Genomic DNA, 5090 nt, shown 5'->3' with positions numbered 1-5090 from the left:
TGGACACCAAGTCTTCTAGAATGTTCTAGAACCCTCCTTTGGGAGCCTTGGCCATGAAGACTTGCCACCTAGGAGGCTTGGACGAAATTTCTCCCATGTGCACCCTATGTTGACCTACTTTCTAGAACATGCTAGGTTTCTTTTGTAACCTTCTACTTTGTTGTTTTGCTAAGGGGCCCCTAGACTTGTCTATTTAAGGGGACCTCTAACACTTGTAGAGGGGTTGAACATTTTGGAGAATTTATACACTTTTTGTTTCAACCTTTTGTGAGAGTATTGCTCCTTAGGGAGTGGAGTTCTTTCAAGCCTTATCTTACCTTGGCAAGTGGCGGCATACACCACTCATCTTCAAGGTTGCCATGGCTTCTTCTAGCCTAGCCTTGTAGTGGCGTGAATCCTCCATTCCTCCCCTTTCCCTTGCTTTTCATTTTATGTTTCTTTACTCTTCTTGGTTTATATTGTTTCTATTATATGTTTTTCCTTTTGGTTTCTTACTCTCTATCAATCCATCCTCCTCCTCTCTAGAACCTTGGAAAGGAACCTTCACATCTAGATAGCTTGCTATCTTAATGTCTAGTGGGGATTTCCTTGGTTTTCTTAATCAATCATCACCATATTCATTAATCTTCTAAAAGGAACAAGATAATCCTACATCTTTTCCAAAGAAGAATGAAAAAGTTTCGTGCTCAAAAACTCAGATTCGCACCTCTGCTCGCAAAAACAAAGCTTATATAGTCTAGTTTAAGTGAAAACGGTCGATTGAATTTTCTGTACAGTCAGCTGATTTTACTTGACTTAAGTGAAATTAGTCGATTGAAAAATAATTCAATTGACTGAATACATTTATGCCAGAAACTATATACAACAAGCCTTTTAACCTATTAAAACTCATTTTAACAAATTAAAAGAGATACACTAAGGCACACAAGACATCTAACCTATGCCATATAACCTATCAACATGATATAGCACAAACACATTACATTTAACATGTTATTTTCAGTTTTAACACACTAAAACTTAATCTTCAAGTGGATCTTCATCAATCAAACACCTATGATCTTCATGCACATAGCTTTATCAATTCTTTGCTTCAAGCTTTCTTGTGCTAACAATCTCCCGCTGAATTGATGAAGCCAACATCCTCGAGTTAAATTGATGAGCTAAGATCCATAGAGAAACCTGAAAAAACTTTTGCATACAAGATACCAATATTCCAAATATAAAACCAAGCAAAAGCACACAAGCATACATACATATCACATATGCATAAGTTCCCCATATTACTAATAATATGATTTAACTTCAGATTTTAGATTAAGTTTGTAGTATTGTATGATTCCAACATATTTATTTCACATATGCATATGCTCCTCATTTTACTCATTTTAACTCATTTTTCTCACCCTTTGGATTCATCAAATGAATGTAAATGCATAGATCATTTTGGAAAGATGAAAATTTTCATTAAAACATTAACATAGGGGTGTATTAGGGCAATTGATACACAATACAAACAGACCAGAACAAAAACAAAAATGAAAACTACATTATGAAGTTGAGACTGATATAATCAGTCAATTGAAATTAGAACATAACCGATTAAAAAACTAGAACAGACAGATAGACACATAAAATGTAGCAAGAAAATGCAATGCATGATCTATGAGTCATCCCCTTCACTCATTCCTAGGGTTGTCCCTATTGTAGACATTGGAGAGAAGGTCATGAACATTATGCAACTAGTCATCCAGGTCTTGGAACCTTGTTGTGCAATAAGCATGGTGTGCATTTTGTGCCATGTTGAGATCTTGAAGCTGGTTGAGAACCATTCTCTCAAACTGAGAGTATGCAGGTCCAATATTCTTAGGAGGTTTATAAATCTCAATTTCCATGGGTTGTCGTTCATCTTCCCCTTGGTTTCCTCCACTAGTTCCCGCTTCATGGTCATTGGCTCCAACTTCAATATTTGCACCATGATCTCCTTCAACCAACCAAGTGTTGCCTATCTTGGTGAATCCCATCTTGTGCATATTTAGTGTTGAAACATGATTTAGAAGACCAGTACACTCCTCAAGCTCTCCTTCCACATCCACACCAAAGTGCTCAATGAACTTGGAGATGAGCACTACATATGGAAGCTTGAAATTCGTGAGCCTCTTTGCCTTCATCATGTGGTCACGAATTGTGTATGTCTAGTCCACCATCACACCATTTTGAATGCAGTACATCACCACAAGATCACCTTCATTCAAGGTTGCATGATTACTCCCCCTAGGCATGATGATTTTGGTCACCACCATAGCTAGCAACCTTTCCTCCACACGAAGTCTTCCCACATGGAAATTTCTAATTTGCTCACCTTGATTTCGCACACATTGGTTGAAGTATTGCACTTTGTTGAATTCATCCACTTCACTAGTTTCACCCTTGCGAACTTACACACCTCTTTGCCTTAGGCCAGCCACATCCTTCTATGTTTGCCTAGTGATTTCTGTAAGACCCGTGAAATTTAATTAATTAAATAATTAATTAATTAATAAATGCGGGTAGGAGAAGCCTTTATGGTATTAAATGTAAACCCTCATGACGTGGAAAAGTACTAGCTCAGGTGGTTGAGAGTACTTTGATTGTGTGAGAGGACTTGGGTTCGAGTCCTATGTATGCCAATTATGTGTGTCTATTGTGTGTTATTTAATTTGTTTTATTTTAAAAAAAATGGTTGAGCGTGATGTGTAGATATTTATAGATGCATAAATATTGGCATGAAAGGTGACTTGGTTAAGTTGGTTGTGCACTTGAATTTCAATCGTGGGGTGATGGGTTCAAACCGTGGCTTGAACAAAATAATTTTTCTTTTTGTTAAAATCTACACTAGCATGGAAGTGAAGAGGCATGTAAACCCTAAGGCATGTGGCAGCAAGGGTGGCTGAAAACAGAAGGTAGTAGGCCATGAAGTGATGATTAATTGTGGATTAATGATATTTTCGTTTTGGTGCAATCAAACCATATTAAGAGCACAATAAAAAAAAAGCTAATTAAGGGTAAGAGGAAGGGTTTTGTGAAGCTGTCTTTGAAGTGAGAGCAGAGAGGACGAAATTGGGAGAATTGAGTGCAACAAAGGGTGAGTGGGAAGAGAAAGATATAGGAGGCCATTGGTGATCAAGGAAAAAACTTGCAATGTTCAATTTTGGCAAAGGAAACCAGGTTAGGGGAGTTCCTATTGGTTGTTTTATTTTTAATTGCGTGAAATCGTGGTGTATCAGGGGTTTGAGACTGCAATTCATGTTTTGTCAAAGCTGGAATCAGGTTTTTGGAATTTTTCCAGAAACCACCTGGCGGTCACACACGACCCGCCAGGCGACATGCGATACAAACCCAGTTTCTGGGTTTCCTCCATGAACCGCCTGGCGGCAGAGGAAGATTCGCCAGGCGGCACGAACACTGATACGCTGTCTTTGGCTGTTTTTGACATTTTGGGGCACCTGTGATGTGGTCATGATGGTTATTTACGTGAATGTGAATTTTTATGAATACGATTGATTGTGCATATAATGGTTGTGTTGGGATGTATGATTTATGATTTGAGATTTGGGGTTAGGGTCTATGTTGGAAATAAAAAATAATTCTGCATGCTCTAAGTACATGATTGGTACAATTTTGATGAAATTGGCGTTATTACATGTAAAGTACGTATATGTTGCCAAGTATGAGCATGTTGAAAGATTGTTTATATGTTTGCATAGAAAGGTTATGGAAAATAATTAATTCGTAATTTGAATACAAACGTGTGCTGGAATTGGTAAATGGATGCTTGTCGCTCATATAGGAATTGCTTATGCATGTGCGAGCTCTGTGTTGTAATGAGCATGAGGCTTTAAATGAAAGAAGGTTAAAAGCGGAGAAGGTTATGGACTATGGGTGAGGTGTAAGAGAACTATGGCATGGAATTATTGGGTTAACTATAAATAATGTGTGCTATATAAATATATATTGATTGGTTGATGCAGTGAGATATTTGTTTCCTTTAGATTATGTAATATTAGTATGTGAATTGGCATGAGATATCATTGTACTCACATGCTAAAGTATGTGACTTGTATCCTTGAGCATGATACAACATGTTAAAGTAGCAATTGGAAAAGAATGTGGTTGTAACATGAAAGTATAGACTCATTGACTTGACAAAGATGTGTGCATAATAATAAAGGAATCGATGGAATACATAATAGGGTGTGAGGTCATCTAATGATAGAATATGACTAGGAAACCATGTTATGATATAATTTCATGTGTTGTATGATTTAAGGTCCATTGGGATCTGTTTTAAGTGCCAAAAACCAATAGCATTACGCTACTGGTGTGGCGCCTAGCGGCGTGAGCGAGCCGCCAAGCGGACGGAACACAAATCAGTGGCAGTGGCTATTGTTAACGCGTGGCGCCTGGCGGTAGGGAGGGTTCTGCTAGGCAGAATGGGACAACAAAGGGGCTGGAAGGAGACTGGCGCTTGGCGGTGCGAGGAGGAAGCGCCAGGTGGTGGCGGCGAGTGGCGCCTGATGACATGGTGGAGTCCGCCCGGCGATGACAGTGTAGTGATGATGCTGCAGGCGCGTGGCGCCTGGCGGTGTGTGATGCCCGCCAGGTGGTCTGAACCTAGTGTGTGCCTAACGACGTGAGATGTGCGCCAAGCAGTTTTGGTTCAGTGATGGTGCGCGAGGAAAGGTTTCTACACAGCTTTAGGTGATGTTCATGATGCGAGGCTTTGGCTGGGGGTCCAGTTACGAGTGTAACCCGTATTGGAGTAACACGTGACTACTCTAGGTTGTAGCCTGGTGGTTTAGGAAGTCCAGTGGAGTGTGCGAGTTGTGACTCGTACGGCGAGGTTCAGATGATTGCCCTCTTCAGAGTATTCTGATAGAGTTTTGGTAGTCTGGAACAACTACAAACTTTATGTTTGTTTCGGGGACCTCCACTTGGTGTCACAATGAGATGTTGTGGCAAGGTTATTCCCACGTGTGGACTATCAAGTGGTGGCCTGTAGTCAGAGGGGCGAGTAGACACTCGTGCAGCAAAGATCAATCATTGTTCTC

Source organism: Vigna unguiculata, chromosome 5, assembly GCF_037176805.1.
Source record: "Vigna unguiculata cultivar grain cowpea cultivar isolate G323 ecotype 2 chromosome 5, ASM3717680v1, whole genome shotgun sequence".
NCBI classification, from domain to species: Eukaryota; Viridiplantae; Streptophyta; class Magnoliopsida; order Fabales; family Fabaceae; genus Vigna; species Vigna unguiculata.
This window is presented reverse-complemented; position numbering follows the sequence as displayed.